At 41.6% G+C, this 26,517-nt stretch overlaps 1 protein-coding gene across 3 annotated transcripts in view; it reads right to left on the bottom strand.

The window, feature by feature from the left end:
* The window catches only part of PARD3 (par-3 family cell polarity regulator), a 461,313-nt gene that overhangs the window by 408,811 nt on the left and 25,985 nt on the right, over positions 1–26,517 (bottom strand). The gene's annotated exons all lie outside the window — the stretch shown is intronic.

Here is a 26,517-nt window from a genome sequence, read left to right as displayed (position 1 = left end):
CCATCACAGACTTGTCGGGGAACAGCATTCCCAGTGTTACTGAATATATGCACTATATAAAAGGAAAATACATCATCCTCAAAATAAATGTATCTCAGACTGTGGTCAACAGGCACAAAACATTACAGGACAGCTGTAAAGTGTTTTTTTTTTTACAGGACAACTATAAAGGGTACCAACCAATATTTCAATGACATCAGAGGGCTTTCTACCTCTGCTTTGGCAGAGTTGGTAGACAGGATATCTAAAACTTCTAAGAAGAACACTTTCCACATTTTAATTAAAAGAAGATACGTATACACACACATACAGACAGACACATATATATGTGTGTGTGTGGTTTTGTGTGTATACATGTGTCTACCAGTAACTGGGAAGACTGGCTTTATAGTCCTCATTATTACTTTTGATACAAAAGGAAACCATAACTGACAGAATAAGGTCGCGTCCACAAAGTGTCTTCCTACATGACCTGAGCGCTGTTTAGTACTCAACATGCTATTCTTAAAAGGTTTGTTTTCTAACAGGGGAAAGTTGTACTATAAACAAATAACCTGAACACGATACATAATCTTTTCTTGCTTCTCAAATATTCCCCCCATACCAGTGTCAATGCCCGGGGCTGGCGTTAGGTGTCTGGCAGTGAGAGAGCCTCCCTGCTTTTCACTGAGCGGGCACCACTGCAGAAAGTGACTAATTTGAGGACCTTCAAACTTGCAACATCTTGCAAAGTGCCTGACTTCCTAAAAATAGCAATTAGCATCCAAGTCTTTTCAGATATTAGTGTCTAGAAGTAAAAAAAAAAAAAAAAAAAAGACCCCAAAACCAAATCAAACAAAAAACCCCCACCCAAACAAACTAAAAAAAAAAAACCCAGAACCACACACACCTCCCCCCAAAAAAAAAAACAAACCAAAACACTCCACCCTTAAAAAACTTGAAAATAATTTGATTTCTTAAAGGATGGAAAAGGACAAGAAGCGGGACCACCAGAATTCCTCTAAATACATATTTGGTTTGAAATCTTGAGAGGACATACTGCATGAAATCTTGGACAGCATGCTGCATGAAAGAACATCAAGGGATATTCATTTGGTTTTTAATATCCTAGAACTCTGGTTATTTGCACGTGATATAAATGCATAGGTCAAAGATTTTGGAGAAATATTATAACCATGAAATTTACTTTGTTGTTTGTATAAATACATCCACCTTAAATACTGCTATAAATCAGCATCATCGGATTATCAGATTTCACAATTACATTCTACAGCCATTAGGCTAGTCATTTCAGAAAGTAAATTACAGATTTTTTTTAAGTATTAAATATCATTACATTTCTTCTAAGCAAGTATTTATTACATAATTAACTGATTTTCCTAGTATATGGCTTTTCCTCAAACTGCACTTACTGTTGTAGCACATTATAGGAGATAATTCAGCATCCTTTTTTTTTTTTTTAAGTAAAAATTCAGGAATAATTAAAAATAGTACTACGTTATTCACACTGTCATGCATACAGAGGTGCACACATAGCTACATATTCCGGAAATTTACTCTGTAAAAAGGTACATAATGCAAATACTAGGATAAACTTTTTGTTAAGTTTGAATACTCCACTAACACATAGACAGGGCTGGAAAAAGCTTCCTGTGTAAACCAGAAATCCTTCAAGGTTCCTTAACAAACAAGTTCTAAAGGGAAGTCTGCTGAAAAGGTGCCTTTGTGAACTCTGCTCTCAAACTAAAACAAAAGAGGATCCTTCCTGATCCTCCAGCCCATTACAAAAGTCTCCTCTGCCTCTTGTATCTACACCAGGGACTGAAACACAGTTGGGAAGACCCAGGCTTCGAAGCTAAGACCAAACGGACAAGCTAGAAAGCATCTTGTGCTCCTGAAGGACTTGATCCAGGATTCCTCTGCTAATCACTCCATCTCAAAGCCAAGTCAGAACTGAACCATAAGCCAGGCTTCACTGCAAAATCAGAAATGGAATGACTAGTTTGGGCTTTAAGAAAATCTGATCCCTCCGTGTGACACACTTCACCATTTTTGTTTGCATCACTTCATCTTCTTACTGAAGAATGGAAACATTAAAAACAGATAATTGCAATACTGGCTCAGTGATGACTACATCCATCAACACAAACAGTACCCAAACTGAAACTACAACTTCTATATTCCCATATCCTTATGTTTTTTCCTCCCCACCATAAGTATTTCCCACCTCCAAGGCAAATGTAATAAAACATGCGTGATTACAGAATCAATAGCAGAATCGCCCACTTCTAAAGCACTATTGTGCTATTTCAGTATGTACAATCTACATCAAAAATAGCTTTGATGTATAAGCTGCATCACTTTTGCTAATTAGTTCCTTTAAAAGTTTCTCGATATTGCATAAGAAGTTTTAGATAGACTTCATTTTTCGTGCATCACCTATTCGTTGTGCCATAGCCTGAACTGCTCTGGCCGCTTTTCCTGTCAGACAAGGTCCTGATACAAAACAATACATTAGCAAGACCAGACAAGAAATATATAAAACTAGTTTGGCAAGAATTTACTCTGGCAGGATTTGGTAAGTAAATACGAAATAACAATGAAACTTTTCATTAAAGCCTTCTCCAAACTTCACAGAGCAGTCCTCCTCTTGAGGCACTTTTACTCTATTAAAAGTTTCACATCAATCAAGGTGTTGGTAGGGGAGACTTGGGAGGGAGGAGAGGAGAGGGGAGTACTCACATTTTGTAGGGATTAGTTACACCACACAAAAAAAAAAAAGGGGGGGGACGGGACAAAAACAAACACACACCAATGCATCTAGTGATTTTACAGAGTTATGAAAATCCGTAGCTATTTATGGCTCCAAATTTTAACTAATTCTATGTATTAACCAGCCAAACAACATGGAAACACCCAAACTGCATGCATAAATGCATAACATTTCAGTTGTTATTCTGTGTTCTGCCTACAATGAACATATGTTGTACAAGAGTCAGCTTGTACGTGCTGTCAGCTAAATACAAAAGAAAGTGGACCAAACTTAACACCGATTTGAATCCAAATACTACTACATCAACGTTACAAGAGTATTTGCATTCACAGCTTGGTCAAGTTGTATTTCTCCATCACAACCAGTGAACTGAAATTCCTAATTCCCTACACAATTGCAGCAATACAGTCTTTCAAGCACTTTCTGAAGCAGTCAAAAATACTGTTTTGGCTTAGACTAGTTATTGAGTCATACAGTGGAAATCGGCAATTACCAGAGTTTACTGGAGTTTACACAACTTCATCTGAGGAGTAAACTCGTCCAATCGCTCCTTCAGGACACCCAAAAGACCCTGGGGGTCACCTTCTCCCGGTGGCAGCGCAGGGCTCTCAGGCGAGATCTCACAAACGAGGGACTGGCTCCAACACTAACCCACAGAGAGATGGTCTGCTCAGGGTATGTGCAACAGGGTGCTTACAGGAGTGAAAAGGAAAACGTCTTCTTGTTATAAAACAAGAAAAGTGGAAAATATATCGAGTCTACAAAAGCCAGTTCCTGTAAAGATGAAAAAAATGCTTTAAAATTACTCAGAAGCTTTTCAAGAAACCTGCTTCAGAGTTGTTCTGGTTTAAGAAAACATCCCAGAGTCGGATGCTTTCCTGTTGTTTCAAAATTTGAATTTTTATATTACAATTAGATTTTCACATTTTGTCAACAAAACAAAGCCACATTTATACCCTCTCACTGTTATGATTGTGCAAAAGGTACTGCACTCTCCAAATCTGCAATGCATTTAGAGATATAAAAACACGCTTTGATAGAAAACTCATTAGCTAACACTGCTCCACCAATGTGTAAATTAGCAATGTGCAATTATTTTGTAAAAGCTGTATAGATGCCTTTGTCACCAGTTCATGCAGAAGAACTAGCAAGTTCACTTCATTGAATACAAGGAGAGAAGTAACGCTAAACCTGATTTATAATATCTTCATTTAAATATTGCATCACTCAGCTCAAGTCTAAGCAAGTCAGATCTCCTGTTTCCTGTGTACACCCATTTAACTATTCTACTTGACTATGATTATAAAGGTACTTATAACTTAAACTCATGAGCACTACATTTTCTGCTCCAAAGTCCTCTATAATGGAAGAGAAATATTTGCTAAGTGAACACCAGCACTGAGTGTGGAAGCAAGAGCACATTACAAAGGCAGTAAGAATGCAGCCATTCATATTCTGTTTATTCCATACAACATGACTTCTAAAAAGCACAAAGGAAAAACTGAGAAAACCATTCCTTTAAGTAATATCATTCAATATTCTGTAGCTAACAATTTAATGTTCCCACATAATGGAAACAAGGACCATATGTGGAAAACAATACCTAGAATTAGGAATGGAAACTGCAATGTGTTTTTATTAAATGGCATAGGGAGATTTCTTATCCTTTAGTTCCAAATAGGTGTCTTGGCTTTTGCAAATGTACCGTTTCCAAAAACGTACAGACGTGTTTAACATAAAAAGTTACAATAAATAAGATTATTCTTTGAAATATTTTGTGCCTGTTGAGCAAGAAGAGAGCACCACGAACTTCTTAGAAGTAGGTATCTATTTAAGACAAAGCAGAAAGTCAGGCTCCTAAAAAGCTCACCTCACAGCGCTCAGTGCTCACAAATTCTGCCCACCGCTGTGACTCAGCCTCACCTGCCCACCAGGAGGATGTCCCGAAGCACCAAACAGACTGCTTCATCCGCACGGCTACAATTACGTAGTTGGGGGTGGGATGTGGGGGAGTGATTACTTGTCTTTGGTTCGAAGACCCCCAAAGAGCCGTACTGGGGGAGGGCAGCGGGCGCTCCCCCAGAGGTGTCTGCACTTCTCACCTCGGACCGTAACAACTCAGGCTTCCCAACCCCAGCTTCCAGATGCGTGCAGGACAACTGGAGGTGCCACTACAATTTGTTACACATCTTGAAATCAAGTAAACCAGACTTTTCCCCACACATACACCCCTATATTTTCTAATCTGTTCAGGTCAGAATAGTTAAGAGTATTTCTTACCACCGCGCAGTACCCGGGGAAGCGGTTTGGCTTTGCCAAGCTGAGCTCACCGAGGCTCTCTGTGCCTATCAGAGATCAGCCCTCTAAAACCAAAATTACTTAAATTTAGGTATCGTTTATAGCTTTTTACTTTAACATCTTTTTCAGGACATAGATCCTTACATGATTTTTGAAAAACACGGTCAACCGGACAGCCGTGCACAGGTATTCCAGGGTAACTCAAAGGAAAATGGACGCACCACCGGGACGAGTGAAAGCGCAGAAGCAGATCCAAGCGTGTCAGTGGAACTTCTCACGTATAAGTGAGGAGACAAAGGGAAAATAAGTATATATTTTTAGTTTCTGCTTAAAGTCATCTGAAATTTAAGATTACATAGCCACCTGTGTGGCTGTCTTCACTGTTTTCACAGAATCACAGAATCACAGAATCTTCAGAGTTGGAAGGGACCTCTAGAGATCATCTAGTCCAACTCCCCTGCTAAAGCAGGATTGCCCAGAGCACATTACTCAGGACTGCATCCAGGCAGGTCTTGAAAATCTCCAGGGAAGGGGACTCCACAACCTCCCTGGGCAGCCTGTGCCAGTGCTCTGTCACCCTCACCGTTTTGAGTGTTTTGAGAACAAATAAAGGCTTTGTGGCAAAAGAGTGCTCACAGATCACAACCAACTAAATCACCGGACTCGTTCAGCAGCATATGGCACTTGGGCGTGTTAACACAAGCTGAAAGGAAAATAATGGTTAATAAAAAACTAATAGATCTGAAAATTTGCCAGTGAATTCATTCATTTCCCTGTCTGGCTCTGGGCTGCAGGAAGAACCGTCAAAACAAGCAGAGAGGTGCCAAAGGAAAGCCACGAACGCTCGCAGTGTCAGCTGGATTCCAGTTACGTTCCACAGGCCGACACGCCGGCAAGAACAAGTCCCCGGGTTTGAATTGCATCTCCTTCCCGTCGCCTGTCTCCTCGAATTTCGGGCACAAAGACCTGCTGTGTAACACCCGACAGCGGCAACAGGGGAAAATCGGCTTCAGAGACTGTTGCACTCTCTAAGGTATGTTGACACTGCACCGCGGAGAGTCGGCAGTAACGATACGACATAAATACATTCACCACCTCTGCAAGGGCACAAGCCGGCAAAATACTTAACATTAATGAAAGCGGACCTCCGAAAGCAACTGATACCTGTAACAACTCTTAAGTTACCAGGTGAAGGGACAGTTACCTCTTCCATTTCTGACTGCACTCCATCTGCAATCACTCCCCCCATACCAATTTTTGAGCCCGTTTACTCCACCTTGCCCTGTGGCCCATGAAGTTAAGGAAAACAGGGCTAGAGGACTACTGAAAATAGCTGAACGCTGTACAGTAGAAAATAAGCCTCGTGCCTTTCATCCTTTTGTTTCTTAACCTGTAAAACTGTTTTTTGGACTGGTGATGTATCATGCTAAAGTTAATTTCTTGGTACTTAGTATTACCAAGAAATAGGGATATGCACCCAGGAAGGTTACAAATCATGCCTCTAGAAGAGGGTTTGGTCAGGGATTCAACTTTTTCAAACATACAAGTGTACATACAATGCCTTCAACCAAGAGGTATATAGTGATCCCAGAGATCAGCCACAAAAAAAAAGAGAAAAACATGCGAGTCTGATCATTGAAGCATCTTGCTCCATTTTTACATTCACCAGTGCTTTCCCAGCCTTGCTAAAAGGGCTTTAACTTAGCAGAAATCCATCCAAGACAACATCTGACCTCAGACACTGAAATGTTGGAAAGGGTGTTTCCAAAGTGGAAAGCAATGTTAGCTTTTCAATGCATCCTGCATGTCCACTTCCAACAATAACAGTGATTTACTCAGCAGAGAAGTTTGATAGTCAGGAAACCATGAGCTAATTATTAGTCCATTTCAGCAAGTAAATGTCTTCTAAACCCCGCTAAACTGAAATAATATGGTCAGTAAACCATTGGAACACTACTACTAATTGAGTTGTGCTGCATTACTACTGGTGTACAAAAAAAGCATCCAGGAACTACTGGCTCTTGCTTTAAAGAACAAAAGGCTGATATTAAAAAATGATAAATTTACTTTGGTTGTTAACCACAATGCAGTTTGCATTAACTTTCAAAAAATATGTATAAATCTCTTGCTCTTCTGAAAAGAAATTATGATTTCCTAAATCCATAATGAAAGTAGTCTGAGATGTACTACAGAGGTACCCTATAGTCTTCCTGTTTTCCTACCCTAAAATTGTCTAGGCAAAATACTGTCTTGTAGGATATGTAAATTCTTCCTATTAACGCATCGCCTCTGTGCATCATGGAAATTTGGATTTTCTTTATTTTATTTTTTTAAACTCATCCACTTTACCTAGAAGCAATCTATACCAATCCACAAGAAATCATATCACTAATTAATTTGAATCGACTTCCCTATGAGCTGCATGGTTCCAGTACCTATTGAATAGCACATCGTCTCCATATGCCCCAATAACCCAACATCATGGAATAATTCAGGCTGGAAGGGACCTCAGGATATCCCGGACCAATGCATGCTGAGCCAAAGAGGGGGTCAGCCTGTGTCACTGCACGGGGCTCCTCCTTTCCCAGTGCAGGACTGGGCATGGGTCCTGCCTGCATTTCACACGGCTCCTGGCAGCCTATTCCAAAAATACCGCATTGAAAATATTGCTCCTTTTCAAACCTGATGACTTTGGTTTCCCCACAGCACACAGCCCACTAACCACTAGGAGGTGCCACCACCAAAGGGCAGCTCCAGGCTCCTGAGCACCCCAGTGCCAACAGCCAGACTCCACTATTAGCGTCAACTCGGGCACCCATAACAAAGGGAAAGTTAATTTGTGCTGCCACTAGAATGCATGTGGCAACCAACTTTGAGAATTAATAAATGAAGGATAAAGCTTTATATTTGGCTGTGAAAGATTAACACATTTTTGCCACAACTATTGTTTGTTTATGTTGCACGCAATTAAGTTCTGTTTGCAACAGGGGAAAAAATAAAATATTTGAGAAAAATATATTGAGTGAAATGACATTGTATCTCTGAAATCCCTGCTGTCTATGGTTTGAGCACTGAATTACACTGTCCTACCCAAACTGCAAAATAAAACTTTTACATGTGATTTATTTCTCTGTAGGAAAATCCTACACCTCTCTCCGAGCACGGCCACAAACTCCAGGTGTGCTAAATCCACAAGTAAAGTAAGAAAAATGTTTCTTTTTCAGAGTATTTTGCTGCAACACAGAGACTACTCCATAAATCTGCATTTAAATACAACAAATAATGCAACAAAAGTTTATCGATTACAATTTGTAATTATTAGTATTAACTCCAGATGAGAGATGAATTACAGTAATCAAGTCGAGAGCTCATGAATATGTAAGCGAAATGCACTGGGTATAATGGTGCACAATCTTCTATGCAGGGACATCAAAATTTGGGCAATGATGCTGAAGAAATTAAGAACATCTTTGGATTGCAGCTTGACAATTGAACCATGAGTGAATTTGATGAAAGAGAGAATTGCTTTCTGTTTCTTCCAGGAGCTTATCTCTTACTTCACCCATCATTACAGCATCGCTTGGATTTAAGTGTTCATCATTTTTTCCAGCCACTATGATAGTTCTTCAAATTCAGTACTAGATTCAGATTTGAATAATGGATTCTACTGGAATAATCATCCACGTGTGTGTATGTATATACACACACATACGGTGTAGTCTGACGTGTATGATTGTTCTATGTTGATTAAACATAAAAATTGCAAGTCTGGGAAAGTGTTTCAAAGGAAGATTTAGGACAGCAGAAGTGCAGTTGTCTACCCTACTGACATCCAACATGAGATGAAGAGACTAATTTATTTCAGAAATGTACTGGAAATAAGATTTCCATTTGGGGGCCATTAATATCAAGCACCATGAAAGATGGAAACAACCAATTTTGATATATGCTCCCAAGTGGGCACAGTCAATTAATCTTGTAGTATGTGAACCATAAACAATGATTAATATACAGAGAGAGTTGCAAAAACAGTATTATATACAGTGCCTCACATTTCCGACACCCTGTAAACTGTGAAATTAATAAAAAATGTGAAATGCCACTCTCCGTTCTGACGACTGTATTATTCCTCTGGGAACTTCAAAGTCCAGGCTTGGTGAGTAGGACTTTGCAATATAAACAGCTTTGCTGACCCATGCGGAAGGAATGCACGAGTTATGTGAATCACAGGACAGTTTATCTCGATTTAGGTCGACTACGATATCTTGACATTTCTGAGAGGATTTGGAGTTTTAGCATCCCAGACACCTTACTCTCCCCTGCCACCCGGTCAGCCGTGCCGAGGGGCACCCAGGAGCTCTCCCTGCCTCCCGTGCCGCTGCTGTAAGCAGGGTGCGTGTGAGAAGAGATCCCGCAGGCTCCCTGCACCGCAGCACAGCAGCACACAAGAGCAGCACGTTGCCTGGGCACTGCCCGCTGCCTGCACAGTCACTCCCCGTCTGGTTTACAGGAGAAGCAACGTGTCACCTAAGTCTGTTGGATCAAGACGGTATATGGCACAAATACAGAGTGACAAACTAACATACGCTGAAAAACACCTACTGATCAACACCGGGTCCCGGGACCCAGCGTAGACACACGGAGCATTTCAACTGATTCGTGTTGCAGGGAAATCCTGCTAATAGTGAGTAGGGGACTGAAAGCTTCAGGAGTTTCCACTGAAGTTTCCTATGAAACTGCTCCCAAGACTTTAACAATATTCCCTTCCTTTGCTCTCCACACCTATGTGCACATTATAGCTCATACAAAAAGCTTTCTACATTGCCTACGTATGCTGGCATGAGGCCGGAGGAGCCCCGCACACCACCACTCCAGCATCTCACCCATAAGGATCGGTACCTCTGTTTAACATACACCTGTGCGCACACACAGACACCTCTGGGTCAAACCCACCAAGGAAAATTGGTTTCCAGTTAGCATCTGCAAAAGCAATGTGGAAATAATCATAGTAGTGCGTTAACTTATCTGTTAAATACTTTTCAAGATATTTTAACCAAAACAGGCCTTATTTTCATCTCTGGGGAACGATTTTTAACAACAATATTTAGCTATTACTTTTCCAACCTGCCCAATCTTTTTGAAGCGGTGTAATTTCAATACCTTCTTGTGGCACTGATTTAAGCGTGTAGTCACTCATATCTAAACATGCCTAGCATTTGTCTGAAACTTTGAAAACAATCACTATATGAATTCAACTATAATCGTGTTTATTTTATAAGGTTAAATAAAACAGATCTGTCAATCTCTTCGAATGCAGGGTTCTGATTGCCGCTAATCCAGAGGAGGAATTGCAGTGCAGCACTCCACATTAGGGTGAAGGAGGGAAAATATCTTAAAACCAAAGACAGAACTAACGCTGAGTGCTACCAACTCTACATTTTATTTTTCCTGCTATTTCAGTTTGTACCCACGTTTTGTTCAGAGGTCATCAGTTACAGTTTCTTCTCACAAATCCACAATAATCCTCTATTTCAAATCAGTAACTAAGCTCAGGTCTGGTCTGAGATTGAGGCTAGCCCCAGTTTAACCAGAAGAAACCAGAATCCCACTCCCACACTCCTGAGTAGTGAAGAGAGCCCATAACAGGAAAACCCTAACTCCTCTCCTTGCCCTGAACCCTAACCTTACCAGTGACCCTCCTCATTTTCAAATTCCTCTCTCAATCTCATTTCCAGTTCCAGAATTTGGTATAAATACCAAAAATCACCTGCCCGCTACAGCTGCCCAGTGCACTGCAACCTTGCCTCTTCCTCCAGCTTCTCGAAACCCACTCTTCTCCTCCATCATCCACATTTACTTATGGCTCACCGTCACTTCCATACCAGGCCAGCAGCAGAAACAGAGAGCATTTCCAAGATGTTAAAGCAAACACAGATGACAACTATTGGAAAAAACAGATCCAAGAGCCTTCCAGTTACTACACCAGTACTCCTTCCAACTTGACGTCGCGATACCCTCAAAGACCCACCTGCATTCGTGCCCATCAACATAAGCAAAGCTTGCAAGCTAAGCCCTGCAAATAAACTCGCTAATGCAGGAAGATGAGGGCTAGCATTAAAAACCTCCTTTTACTTCCTTCGTTATTTTCTCCCTTGTCACCTCCAGCGATAGGGAGCAGCTAATAGCAGTACACTGAACTAACCCATTACACATCTTTCAAAATTTCTTAGTTCTCTAACAGCATGTCTGCACTTGTCAAAATTAAAGCAGGAGACTTTGATTACAAGAGAAGCAAAACCAGCTAGTCTTCTTGACCAGAAAAGAAAGCAACGAAAAAACATTAAAACCAGTGAAGCAATGCCAAGCCCTATTTTGAACAAAAGGTAAATCTTGATGTCTTCTGAACTGAGCTGTGAGTATATCATATAGGAAATTGTGAAAAGTGCTTAATTTTTCCAGCTCAGGGCACTGCAATTTGTATCTCTGGAAGTTTTGATTAATATCAGAATGATATGACACTTTGGTGTTCTCAGTCAAAACTTGTAACATGGTCTAAATTAGGAATTCCCATCTTTGTAACAAAGTCAACCTTGGCAGAAGATACAGAGAAATGACTGCAATCGCATGCAAAGTAACAGTGTTAGAAATATACTCAAATGCATCATAATATTCCACCTAGAATTATACCTTCAAGCCCTGTAAAACCAAAGTAATTATCTTTCTTCTCTTCTGCTAAACAAATTAGAGAGTATCCTCTACTTGGTCAAACCGGAGTTTGAAACCTCCAGTGTCTAGTTCTTGATGTGCTTTGAGAAACTAACCTTACTGAAAATGTTTTCAATAACAGCATAATTACATTTTATATATATACACACATATATATACAGAATCTGAGAATTCTTCATAACTAATGGCAAAAATAAGTTTCACATAGGATTGACCAAAAACAAAAGTAGAAAAGCACCCTTATGCATTTATGTGCAGCTCATATGTTCACAGAAAAGTAGTATTTTTTCACAGAAAAGTAGTATTTTTTAAAGTACTGCAACTTTCATGTTCTGTAACTAACTTCTTTAAAACACATATGGTACATTTGAGACTAAGAAGAACAAAGAGCAAACTCTGTCTAATGAGCTGTAGAAAACAAAACAGGTTCTTAGAAACTACAAATTTTTTTTATATTTTTTTCAAGAAATCCTGTTTGTATTATTCACCTGGGATCTCTCCAAATAGTGCACCATCAAAATGCAGACAGAAAAAGGTTCTAACATCTCTTGCTAACTGAATGATCAGGATCAGTGCATAACCACTGCTGCTGTTACGTACACTAAGATAGTGCCTTAGGCTCCACTGAAGAGGGAAAAAGACTGCTTGCTGTTCTGTAACATGCAGCAGAGCAAAAATAAAAGAGCTTGCTGAATAGAAATAGATTAAAACACAGCATGTTTTTGACCGTTTCAGCATATGTTTTAGATAGCACACACTAACAGCTCCCCAGCCAGTACTGCATCAATCTAACCAAAGTTTTAAACCATTTCATCTAACCACAGCCTCCATCCATGTATTTTTGCAAAACATTTCAAATTAATTAATTTAACTTTGCAAGTTTTCCCCTAGCAACCAACAGGCCTTTGTTAAGTCTCTTCTAGTCTACGTTAATAGCAACAGCACTATTAAAAATACAATGAAAGTTTCAATAACTGGAATAAAAATATGTTTTTAAAAAAATCCCTCATACTTTTTTAAATAGCAAGATGTCTGGACTGACAGAAGCTTGCAAGCATCAAAATAACAACCTTGTATATATGAAACCCATTCTCCAGTTCTTATTTTTAAAGCCAAGAATATTGTTCTTAAAGAGAAAATCTGCCACAAGAAATTTGGAGTCTCAGATTTCTGTCATGCTCTATTTTGACACGGGAAATACTCCGTATGCTTACACAATTGAAAATATTAAGTTAAAGAAAATCATTTTCAAGAGCCTGAACATGCATTTTTATTTTCCAGGTAGGGGCTTGCTTTCTAGTGGAGCATTCCTCACCTGAGCAGAAAGTCTTATTTTTACATGCTTTTTCCTCCAGGCAAGTAACTCGCTCCTGCCCACAGAGGAAAGCCCCAGCGCCCGCGGGACAAGCCAACTGCGCACCAAGTCAGGTAGACACGACGCCTACGTGACACCTACATCATCACCTGGGGACTGGGATGCACCACGGCTGTCCCAGAGCGGCTGCTGCTGATGCTGGGAGGATTCCCAGGGAAGCTCCCAGTCTATACGTAGCGAGCTGTTCGGATGTGGAGGGGTCATGAACTCTCTTACTTTGGTAAGACACAGAGCAAGAAATACCAGCTGCAAGCCAGGGATAAAGCTGCCATCTCCCGGGCAGGCAGCATCTCCCGCTCACAGCCCCGCACCCCTTCAAAATTAAAGAGAGAGGAGGAGGAAATCAAACTTCTGCTGGATTTTAATGCATCAAACTGAAAGGAGAGGGAAGAAACCTATTCATTTAGTCCGCAATTTCAAAACCAGACTGTTTACACCAGTAGATGCAACAGGTCGCGTGACCGTGAAGTCGGTGGGGGGACAGAAACACGGTGCGCACACGGTAATGCAGGAGGAGGAATTGCACTCTCCCGCCTGTGGTGAATCACACACCGACTCACAGCAACACCCTCGGCCAGGCCAGACTTCTGTTCCAAGTTCACATGCGTGGATTTCATCAGGACGTTTGCACTAAGCAGTAAAATTAAGTCCTAAAAACATGTTTATTTTGCTGGATGACTCACACCTCTTCTACCCTTCCTATTTTCTAAAAGGCTGATTGCATTTCACTGTTCTTTTACATAGATTGCAGGTTGTTAGATTAGGAATGCAGTTCTCTTCCTGTCTAGAAAGACAAAGTACAACACAACAATTAGTAATAAAGTAAAATTTTGCCATTTGAAAGAAAAGAAATGTTTTGGATAGCTTAGAGAGACTAGCAATCCTCAACGTTTTCTTAAATGGAAGCTTCCTGAAAAGCAAACTTAGTGTAAAAATGTCCGTTTTGGCAAAGTTTTCATTTGATATGAAGACTTTCTAGTTGCTGACACTGCTGTCTCTTCTAAGACATTCAACATCTGGGCCACAAGAGATGCAGGTTTGCAGAGCACCCTGCCCCATGGAGACACCCTCTTCAAACAGCCCCCTCATGCATTTTAGGAAATAGCTTTTACAAAAGCTGTTCCTTTCATCAAAATGCTGTAAAAAACCTAAAACCTTACTTATTTTCACACGACAGAAAAATTGTTCCCCAGCTAGTTCTATTATTTAAAACCATGGTTGTTTCAAAATTTACTTAGCTTTAGCAAGAAGGAAAAAAATATTTTAAACTGCTTTGGACTCAAAACTTTCAGACTTCACAAACAATCTTCTAAATTATAAATACAGAAAAAAAAAAAAAACACATTATCTTGAAGTCTGGGATTTTTCATGCTTCCTGTGAGAAATACAATCTTGTATGACACAATATAACATGTTACATCTATATGACCTGTTCTCTGCACTGGTCTGTAAAGTAAGAGCAAAACCAGACACATTTATGCTGTTAATTCAGAATGTGTCGTATTTTGTAAAATAAAACAAAGCAATCAGAATTCAGCTCACTGATGTTTTAAAGAAGTCACTTATATCCTCATACTCAGTAAATCTAATAAAAATTCTTATACTTTGAATTTTAAATCAGTCTTACTTGGATGACTGATTTAAAGACATTTTAAAGACATTTAAAGAAATTTAAAAAGAAAAGACTTCCTTGAATTTTTATTAGTCTACCACATGGTCTTTGATAAGCCACACACCTCTTTCAAGGTTCACAGGAAAAAGGGCATCTCTTAAAAATAGCTACTCCTCAAAACATTAAAAAAAAAAGAACTGTGCTTAAGCTTTCCTGTTCACATGTGATCAAAAGACAAACGTTACACTGCAACAATTGAGATCAATATACTAATGACAGATATCAGAAATAGTTCCATAAGCAATTATATCTGCATATATTACTCCGTACAGAAACATTCAGGATGCAAAATTTGGACCTGGGTCACAACTGAAAAGATGCCTGTATTTTGATTTACAACACCATCGTGATCAAAAAAAAAACAATTACTTCTGCTTTAGAATTTTCACACCTCAAAATCCAAAGACATTTAGATGCAAAGCTTTACTCTGAGCTCAAACTTTTTTGTGCTCATCAAAACCAGGAGAGGCTATAGGTACTTATAGAAAACGCTTAAGTGAAACAGAGTGAAGAGAAGGTGCCCAGGGCACCCCCAGCTGGAGGGCTGCAGGCAGCAGAACTGCAGTTGAGCAGCGGCACGGACCGTGCAGGCAGTGCTGCCCGTGGTGGTGCAGTGACGCACAGAAGCTCAGTGAGATATCCTCCTCCTGGCCCCCCAGCTTATTACTGACATTACCACAGCAGCTAGAGATTTCAGCGGGAACCAGGGTCCTGCTTTCCCAGAGATGGAGCATCTGCCCTGGAAAACTTACAGCTCATAGCTGATCTACTTGAAATTATACTGACCTGACTGAATTTCCTAAAACTGTTTTTATTATTTACAGAGAAGATTGTGTATGGACAAGAGTTTCCCCAAGCAAGTACCCGTAACCTGTCAAGGCAAAGTTAGCTACTTTTATTTCTGGATCAGGGATATCCACAGCCTATTTCGGTGCAAGCTCAAAGAGATGGTAAGCACTTTCTGCTTCTATGACGGGGCTGAAGTAAGGCCTTCATGGCTGTTCCACTGCTTGCATTGCATGGGAGAGGGGCTCTGCCTCCTCGCCTCTCTGTCTCTGCTCTCCTGGCTGCCTCTGAAGCCAAAAGAAGAAAATAAAAAAGGGCTTCAGACCAGAAGTAAACATCAGCATAGTCTAGCCAGCAGCGGAGTTTGGTGAAACTACACAAACCACTGCCACTGCAGCCCCTTCAGAGATTTGGGGGTTTTGTCCCACACCAAGAGGCCTTACAAGTCTAAATTACAGGGATGAGACACGGGTTAGCAGGGGCAAGCAGGAGGGAAGGCAGAGGCTGCAGTGCAGTGGGTGATGCTCAGCCATCTTTTGGAGATGCACAGAAGCAGCTCGAAACACAGCACAGAAGTGTCACAGGAAAAGGAAGAGAAAAACCAAACACACACAAAAACAGAATTTGTCATTACTAACAGATGTCGGTCCTTTAAAAGAAAAATCATCATCATTTCAGCCAAACTCTGCAAAATATAGTTTCTCTTTGGACTACAACTCACAGCTCCAATTTTCACAGCCTGGCTCAGACACAGAGGGTTTTGTGCAGTTAACTTGTATTTAGCTTTAGAATATTTCTGTCTACATCAGTCTCTCCTGTTTCAAATCTTAAAGGCAAAAGGAGATCAGGGAAAGGTTACTCAAAACTTCTGTTTGTTACATTCTCTTTTGATTACAGACTAAATCCAAAAGAGCCTACCCTGAAAGGCCAAGATAAACGTGCAACCACATAATTGGTCTGGCTCAAACCGCACTGAAGTCCGGAAAAAGTGCCCCCAACTCCAGAGAGATTCAGCCTGTGCTTGAACGCCGCAATAACTCTCTTCACTATTTGCCTGAAAAGCCATATAAATATGCTACAGGAATGTTTTGCCAGGCCCAGGCAGTGATGGTAGATATACCATAAAGAGCCCTTATCTTCTGCCAAGATGTGTATTGCACATCTGCACTGTTTTTCTTGCTCACCCTCCCCAAGTATTTTAACTTGGCATAGAGGACCATATTTTATTCTAGTGAAATTCTTGCATGCTATGTCTTTAGAATGAGTCGATGTTAACAGACATTTGCAAAATTTAGAACTCCAAGTACACAAGAAGGGCTTAGGAAGCAAAGCAAATAAACAAAGTTCAGAAATACATTTGATTCCTAACCCATGTGACAACTAAAGAAGAAAATTGTCATTTTGCTATAAAGCAGGTACTATGCTGTGATACACGGCAGTTGGCACCCATGAGTAAGTAATGAAGGTGTGCCATTATACATAAGATGCCTATAGAACAGCCAGCTCTTTAGTTTATATGATTTCCCTCTTCCCCAAATAAGAGCAGACTCGGTATACATCACAGGACAACTACAAGGAAACTCTCAGACACATCACACATGACTTCAGGGACAGCAGGGATAAATTAAGGAATTTCAATGTAATATGACTGCCAGAAGTTTTGGTCAGCTACAACATGCAGGACAGAAAAGAAGACCCTGTGAACTACCAACCTGTCAGCCTCACCCCTATGCCTGGGAAGATCATGGAATGATCCTCCTTGAAGCTATGCTAAGGCACACGGAAGACAGGGAGGTGACTCCAGACAGCCAGCATGGCTTCACCAAGGGCAAGTCCTGCCTGACCAACCTAGTGGCCTTCTGTGATGGAGTCTCTATATCAGTGGACAACGGAAGAGGTACGGATGTCATCTATATGGTCTTCTGTAAGGCCTTTGACACCATCCCTCACAACATCCTTCTCTCACAACATCCTTCTCTCTGAATTCGAGAGACATGGATTTGATGGATGGACTGTTCAGTGGATGAGGAATTGATTGCATGGTCACATCCACAGGGTGGTGGTCAACGACTCAATGTCCAGATGGATATCAGTGACAAGTGGTGTCCCTCAGGGGTCCGTAATAGGACCAGCATTCTTCAGTATCTCCATCAATGACATAAACAGTGGGACTGAGCGCACCTTCAGCAAGTTAGCCAACGACACCAAGCTGAGTGGTGCAGTTGACACACTGGAGGGAAGGGATGCCATCCAGAAGGACCTGGACAGGCCAGAGAAGTGGGCCCATGTGAACTTCATGAGGTTCAACTAGGCCAAATGTAGGGTTCTGCACCTGTGTTGGGGCAAACCCCAGTATCAATACAGGCTGGGAGATGAAGGGACTGAGAGCAGACCTGCTGAGAAGGACTTGTGGGTAGTGGTGGATGAAAAGCTGGACATGAGCTGACAATGTGCAGCCCAGAAAGCCAACCGCATCCTGGGTTGCATCAAGAGAAGCATGGCCAGCAGGTCGAGGGAGGTGATTCTTCCCCTCTACTCTGCTCTCTTGAGACCTCACCTGGAGTATTGCATCCAGCTCTGGAGCCCTCAGCACAGGAAAAGACATGGACCTGTTGGAGCGAGTCTGGAGAAGGACCACAAAGATGATCAGAGGGCTGGAGCACCTCCCCTATGAAGACAAGCTGAGAGAGTTGGGGTTGTTCAGCCTGGAGAGGAGAAGGCTCTGGGGAGACCTTGTTAAAGCCTTTCAGTACTTAAAAGGGGCCTACAAGAAAGATGGGGACAAACTTTTTAGCAGGGTCTGTTACAATAGGGCAAGGGGTAATGGATTTAAACTAAAAGAGGGAAGATTTAGGCTAGATGCAAGGAAGACATTTTTTTATGATGATGGTGGTGAAACACTGGAACAGGTTGCCCAGAGAGGTGGTAGATGCCCCATCCCTGGAAACATTCAAGGTCAGGTTGGATGGGACTTTGAGCAACCTGATCTAGTTGAAGATGCCCCTGCTCATTGCAGAGGAGGTTGGACTAGATGACCTTTAAAGGTCCCTTCCAACCCAAACTATTCTATGATTCTATATACATTTTTGTTGCTTATTCTGTTCCTGTTTATGCTGATAAAAGCATTTTGATTACTGTGGTTGAATTACTACTGGAAAATGTTTTGTTTTCAAAAAAAATAAAATCTAGATTAAAAGTATTTTGTAATTCATGATAGATTTTTTTTCAGCTGCTTTTGGAAAGCAGAAGGGAGAACCAAGGCACACTAAGGAAGGTAGTATTTACCTGTTCAGTTTTCAAAACAAAATGTTAATGATGACATCCTTGGGGTAATTTATTTATACCCCATCATCTGCAGAAGTCTGGCCTCCTGGAGTGAGTGGCACAGATGATCGCAGGGACTGGGAAGAAGAGCAGTGACAGGACTGCCCCAAGCCCGAGGAGACAGAAGGGAGGTTGAAGTGTCCAAAGTTGGACCAGGCCAGGCCTGGAAGCGCATTCCCCTCAGGACAGCACGGCATCAACAAGGCTCAAATCACAACCCAGAGATCCCACTGGACAGGATGTGGCTCTCCACACACCTAATGCTGAGCCGCTGTGATAGGTGGACCCCAGCAACAGAAGTACAATAAGCAAGCTCCCTTCCCCAGGCCTCCCTGAGCCCTGCTACCGCATCCCTCAGTATGACCTGGGTCTGTCTTTCTGCTATTTCTTGTCTCCTTGCTTTGCTTTCACCTGCTGTGCAGATAAGTGGCGCCCGAATGTTGCCCCTGTGCCAAAGCAAAACAGTGGGGGAAACAGGGCGGTAAGAGCAACGCCAGCAGTAGCACCACCTCAGGTTGGCTCAGTCTGCTGGATGGTAACTGCTATTCCTCTCACCAGAGTCAGCATCCTGGGACTGACAGTGAACAAAAACCAGGCATGGAGGGAGGCCTCCTCCGTTTGGCCACAAACTATCCCAAAATATGCAAGTAAGGGAGGACGAGAGACTCAGCAGACAAATTCACTGTAGTTTGGCAAAAGGTAACAAGATCCTTCCCAACTTCCTCCCCTCTCCTATTAAAAAAAGAAAGTCTAAGTTAGGTAGGGTTTTCCAAGCCCCTGCCAAGCAAGGAGTACAACCATGCAGACCAAGGAAAAGATACCACAGCAGAAAGCATGGTATCCTACCTATCTTTGGGGGAGGAAAAAACCCATATGCCGCAGCCACCATAAACCAGGTGACCATAGAAAATGAGGCCATAAATGGCCTTCAATATACTCAGAAATACACCGCCCAAATACTACGTTGCTGCTGAGCAGCTGTTTTTACACACTGCATCCCTGCTGCTTAGTAGAGAACAGGAGTCATTCCCAACCAAATGCATTGCTGAGGCTTGTAGCATGGATCCACGATGAGCTCCTCACATATCATTAATGGAAGGTATGAAACGCAGAGGAGGAAGGCAATCCTCCTGCAAGTTAAGGAAGTTCTCCCAGCAATCACATGCACCTGGTTATTTCAATGATCCTTAAGACGAAGCATCCCGCAACCACCCGAGGTCCAACGCTCCCTCTCCTGCCAACGCCACATGCCCAAGCCCGTCACACCCGCAGCAGCCTTTTGGCATTCACCACATAGGTACCAAAGGAGCTCCAGCATCTGTGTCACTTCGCACAGTCCTTCAAATGCTGTCTGGCTCTGATGAAGCCTTGACCATCTGGCAAATGGCCCTAACACACACACACACACACACACACAAAAGAAAAACAACAACAACAAAAAAAGACAAACCCACCTACATATTTGGCAGGAGATCTTGCAGAAGAACACTAAGCTGCTCTGGTAAATTGCTTTGTTGATACTGCAACATCTTAAATATTAAAATAAATAAAAATATAACACGATCAGAAATCGCAGCTACTTCTAGGAAATTATGCATTTGACCCGCAGAAAACAGAGGGGTTTGTAGCACACATCACTGGAGGGAATTACTATTTTTTTTAAAGGTGTCAGAAACCAGTGAAATCAACAGTCAAATGACAGCCTCCATCAAATTACAATTTCAGAGGAAATTAAGCAAGTATTCCACAATGATGGGAAGTGAATCTGTGGACAAAGCAAATAAAATACTTTGTCTGCTTTGCTCCAACTCTTAGAGTATTATTAATGTGGCTTTTGCTGTGTACACAAGTTTTGAAGCTAATTACATTCCAAAAATGCTTACCAAAAAAAAATCTGATTTATTGGAGTCTTTAAAATAACAAAGGTTAGCTGGAGAAATGTAGCTATGGGTGCATAAAAATGCAGCTACTGCTGCACAGTGTAGAAAGCTCTTCTATACCCAAGAATTTAGCTGCTACATCATGTAATACGGAAACAACGACAAAAATTACAAAAGCCAAGATGAATGTAAGCTAGCTTCCTCAATTAGCTGAGTTCACTGGGTAAGACAAAGAAAATCTTATTTTATACCAAAATAAGTTAACCATAACTTATTTTATACCAATTTTATACCCAGTTTGGTATAAAATACAGATTGCCTTCAGTATTTCACAGATTTCATACTGGTCTGGTCACTCAAAACGGGGGGCACTGCTCCCCTCTGCATGAAGCACAAGCACAAGCACCCAGGCTGTGCTTTGGCTTCTGCTGTTACAGATGTCTGCTCTTCAAAACTCCCGCAGACTTGTTTGTTTGTTACATATATTTTTTAAACAACCAGCCTGGGTATCTTGTTTTGTTTCTTATAGCTAGAGCTTACAAACCAGAAGTAAACATGACTTACTACAAAAGTAAATAAAACCCCTGTAAAGATCCCCACCCAGAGTAGCTGGACTGTGAACATAAACACCTCACTGCAAATGCAGTTTGACATACAGCCGCAAGGACAGGTAAAGGAAATATGACGACGGGCAACAGTAAAGTGCTACCTCTGTTCTTCCAATTTCCTGCTGTTCCCCACAGGTGCTTTTTTAGGATAAAATTATTGCTTTGATTAAATGTCTGGTACTCCTATATACCATACAGTTAGTTTATGGACCTTGTACTGCATCCTGACTCAGTTTTGGGCTTACTAGCTTGCATTTTAAACAAGCTCATCTTCTTTTTTTTCCTATTTTTTTTTAATGTTTATGATTAATCAGTTCTTCTTGCAGGAGTCAAATGATGTGCATTCCACTTAAGTGGGCTCAGGCTTCCCTTTCTGCTGTCCCTCAGTCCACATTTGTCCTCGCCAGTGCATGAATTCTCTCCAGCCCAGAGCTTTAAGAAAGGCAGCTCGCTCTGAAACGCAGACAGACTGTGTCCAGAACTGGTGCCAGAAACCCTCTACGATGCACTGCAACAGCCACGTATATTCCGCAGTCTCTTCCATTTTCTACAAATTCCTGCCTCCATTAAAAACCCACTATTCACTTGCTAGCAAACTTTTAAGTACATGCAAACAATTTGCTTTTCCATTATTACAATTACTCATTGATTTAGACTTAAAGAAGTTCATATTCTTAAAATCTGAAAAAAAAATTATAGGTAAGTCTCCCCCACCTTGTCGGGAAAGAACATGCCTCCTCGAGGCACCAGGGGGGAAGTAAGGATACAGCGAGAGCAGAGAGTGGAGAAGGGTTTGAATACATGCTTGGGGTTTTGGGGTTTGCTTTTGGTTGGTTTTGGGGGTTTTCTTAACCTGATTTTATTATTACTATTTTAACTTCACAGCTATCCTCAAGTGTCAGAAGATTTAGGAGAAAAACATCATTTCTCTGCAAGAACAGTACTTGAGCAGTAGACTTGGGAATACCTGCTTTTCATTTCAAAGTACGTTTACCATAATGCTGTATAAATATAGCAAGAATTGCCTCTCAGGAACTCTAGAGAACTCTGTTCTAATGAAATGGGCAGGATGCTTCGTGCCTTCTGTTGTTACAGCATCTGATGGGAATACTGCTACTGGAAAATCTGGAGCAATACTCTCACTTCTATAACTTCAAGTAAGAATTTTGCAGTGCAAGTAAAACATCAGAAAAAAAGTATTTCTTCATTAAATCCTGTGCCTTCTATAAGCTTACAAAAGCTTCCAATATTAAGCATTCTTATAAATACTATGTATATTCTCTGCTAACTAAATGTATATGTCTCCTAAACAGATACTGCAAAAAGAACAAGCGATGCTCACAACAAATTACAAACTTTAAATGGGCACCTATACCACTTGCCACAAATACCAATACTCTTAAGTGCTGCGCGTGACTTACGGCAGCGCGGCCGTGCGAGGGGCTGCTCCGGGTGCCATAAACATCAAACACACCTGCAAACACGGGTAGGGTGGCAACACTTTGAAGCCTTCCAACAACCAGTATGCCCAGCTTGGGATGCTGGAGCTGGAACAGGAGGGACAGGGCTAATGAGAAGGTGCCGCTGGAGTCATGGTGGACCAACACACCGTGCCCAGGGAAGCCAGAGGGGCCACTGCCAAAGAAAGGACACTGCAGGTGCAGAGGACCCCAGAGAAGACGACACACCACTTACCGAGCCTCCTCAGTAAATTTCAACCTCTACAAGCATCTACTTGGCAATACAGTTCTTTGTCGGTCACTAAAGCTTCCTTCTAACCTGTTTCAGGACTGGGGCAAGCCCAGCGGTTAACAGAAACCAGCAGTACTATGGTAAGAAGCACGAGGCTACAGGCACAGGCCTCTCAATTAAGGGGCCCATAACAAAGCAATGAAACACACATGAAGGTAACCTTAACACTATCATCATCTGCCTCGTCAGATTTTAAATGGGCTTCTGAAATTAACTGCAAATCTTGACATACAATAAAACTTCCGGTAAAACAAACCTTACTATTCCATGGAAAGGATTTACCAATTTTTGTTTATTTTCAGAAGTGTCTCCTGAAGTTTTCTGAAGCAATCTCCCCCCAGCCTAAGGGTACTACAGAACTCAGTTTCATTGGAAAAAGAGCAAAGTCACACCAGTAAAGTCTTTTTCCCTTTTACAACAACGATTGATTTCATACTAAAATATTTTATTAGCAGAATCTTGAATTTGAAATCTTTCAGCAGCAGCAGCAAACTCTGAAAGTGACTAGACAAACAGCAAAACTGCCTCCAAAAAAAAAGTAAAGTGAAACTTAATGTAATTGTTCACACTTAAACACCTTTGCTAATAACTAAATAAATGAGTAAATAAAGTTAATAAATGCCTGAACGAGCAATTGAGAGGAAAACAGAGCATGATGGTACCAGGGCAGGACAGGGAGAGCCCCCACCTTCCATTACTGTCTGTGAATTTCAGTGGGGCAACACAACAAAACCCCATTTCTTCCCTTTGAGAGGGGCAGTCACACTACTAGGCATCAGCTGCAGAGATTAGTACCAACCCACAAGGAAAAACAGCAGATTTTTACATCACAGCAGACCTATTTGCAGATCCAGCAATGTCAAGTTTTGGTGGTGGTTGTTGAGGCTGACAGGCAGCAGCACAAAGAATCCCCAGTGGAAGAGTCTGGTTTCTGCAGTGGCACATCTCACTGTCTCATCCTCCACCTCCAGGTACCTTTAGTCAGGTATAGAGTTCAGCTTATATAGACAGAGCTCAGAAATCTCAGTTAAAGATAAAAAATATCAATATATATGTACCCTACCACCTACTGCTCTAGCGTCCATGCAGTAGTTTGTCACACTATTAAGAAAAACAGTGTCTCTCTCAAATAGAGGACTTCCACATTCTGACGCAGCACGAAGACACAATCAAGATGCGCGGAACCACTTGGCTGAGGTATTTCTGTTCCTCCTGCACCTCACTATCCCTGTCTTGCCTACCACTGAGGCTCCAGCCCACCCCTCCCGACTACGGTAGCTCAACAGCAAACCCAAAGGTGCACGCACTAAATAAACTTCAGTAAAATCACCACCACCGCTCAAAATCAAGGCTTGTGATCAGTTTGCTGTCATCGTAAGGGCATCCCCTCCCCAAAGCAGACACAACCATCTTCTACCTCACCTGGATTATATCCATCCTATTTATTATCCTTTAAACCAGTCCTATTTTTAACCCTTCTGCTCTTTCCTTAAACGCAGATACCTCCAGTCCTTCTCCTTCTGTTCTCAGCTGTATCATTCAGACAACATAACGCCTGTAACAGAACAAAAGATTTTGTCTCTGCCCTTCATGATTTTATTTAATTTTTAAAATCAATTTACAAAGCGAGAAACAGGAATCATGGAAGCCAAGACAATGCAGCAATGGAAAAGCAATGAGATATTCCGCCCAGGGAAATTGCTGTCTACTGAAATGAAATACAAGCTTCTTTTTGTTGTTATCAAAGAATTAACTAGAGAACATGCCAATAAGGAGTAGACACGAGCGTAAATGATGGGGGGAGGGAAGACCTACTAGCTCCTGTGCTGCAGAGAGGCAGAAGACCATAATGGCTAAAGAGCAGGAATTTTTACTCCAGGCCCAATGTTTCCTAAAATAATTATAGATTAATATAAGTCATAGCTTGGACTTGGAAAAAACTCTACATATTCCTCCTGTTGATTTCCCTGGGACTTGTAGTGGCACAGTATCGCAATCGAGTCCCAACATCCTGCTGCCCAGGTTTTCCCTTTGTGTAGAAAGAGGAATGTGAATATCAAGCATTCCTATTAAATATGGGAAAGGAAAAAAGCGTGCAAGTATTTAAAGATAGAAAGATGCTGCCTGCCTGCATTTGGTGTTGTTAATGCCTAACTACTAGAACGTGAACCAAATGAAACAAAAAGCTAGCTGGCTGCAAGGAAGAATAGTCTTCCTTAGTGGGAGTTGGCTTTCTGGGTTGGGTGGGGGTTTTGAGTTACCGATGGTGATGGCAGCATCTGCATGGTAACACCTTTGCAAGCTCAAGGAGGACATGAAATTGACTGCATGTTGACTTTAACTCCAAGTCACCCCGGGGTACACTCAGGCAACTTTCACCTTCCTCCAGCTCTCCCATGATTACACACAAACTCCCAATTTTCAAATGTTTCCCTTCCTGGTTCCTGTCTTTTTTTTTTCCACGCACAGCACAAATGCTTCCTTGGTCCCACTCCTCACAGGCAGACTGCTCTCCCTTACCCTCTCCCAGCTCTCTCCATAGAACTTTTAAGCAAAAAAACCCTCTTCCACAATTTTTTTTTCTCACAAATTTGTCCAAAGGCTACAGGAGTTTCTGGTCCACTTCAAAGCATTGCTGGCAGGGCCATAACTGAACCTTCTTCCCTGTTCAGCACAGGCGTTACTGGAGGGATGATTATCCTTCCTGGCCTTATTATTCCCTGCCTCTGGCTACAGCATCCTACCCTTCTCCATTTGAGTGCAACCCTACTTGCTCATCAGGTTCTTCCCCATTCCAGACGCTGCTGACATTTTCCAAACCTTCTCCTAGAGCGACCACTTGCTCACCTCACCTCAAAAAAACCTTTCTCTGTTTTGGCTCCAACCCATTCTCAGCAGCAAACTCTGTCCCTACAGCCCCACTGTGCACAGCCTCCCTCCCCAATTCCCTTGTAGCGAGGAGGGAAGCACTGCTCCTATGAGAGTCAGGATCTTGACCTGCAATAAGCTCCTGGTGCAGGTGAAAATCAACTGATTTCACGGTTTAAAATAAAAAAAAAACCAACCTTGGGATGACAAATGCATACAGCCTGGACCTGCTATTGATTTCACTGCCAGTGATGGTATCCAAAAAAAAAAAACTCAGAACCCTAAAAGTCGAAGGAGCCCCCACCCCAGCTACCTACTGGTTCTTGAAAGTATACTCCATTTTACAAAGTAAATGATCTCCTTCTATGACAAGGTGACCCACTTGGTGGACGAGGGAAAAGCTGTGGATGTTGTCTACCTGGATTTTACAAAGTAATGGCAGTTCTTACAAATGT

The sequence above is a fragment of the Vanellus vanellus genome (assembly GCF_965231255.1).
Source record: "Vanellus vanellus genome assembly, chromosome: 2".
Lineage (NCBI taxonomy): Eukaryota > Metazoa > Chordata > Aves > Charadriiformes > Charadriidae > Vanellus > Vanellus vanellus.
This window is presented reverse-complemented; position numbering and strand designations above follow the sequence as displayed.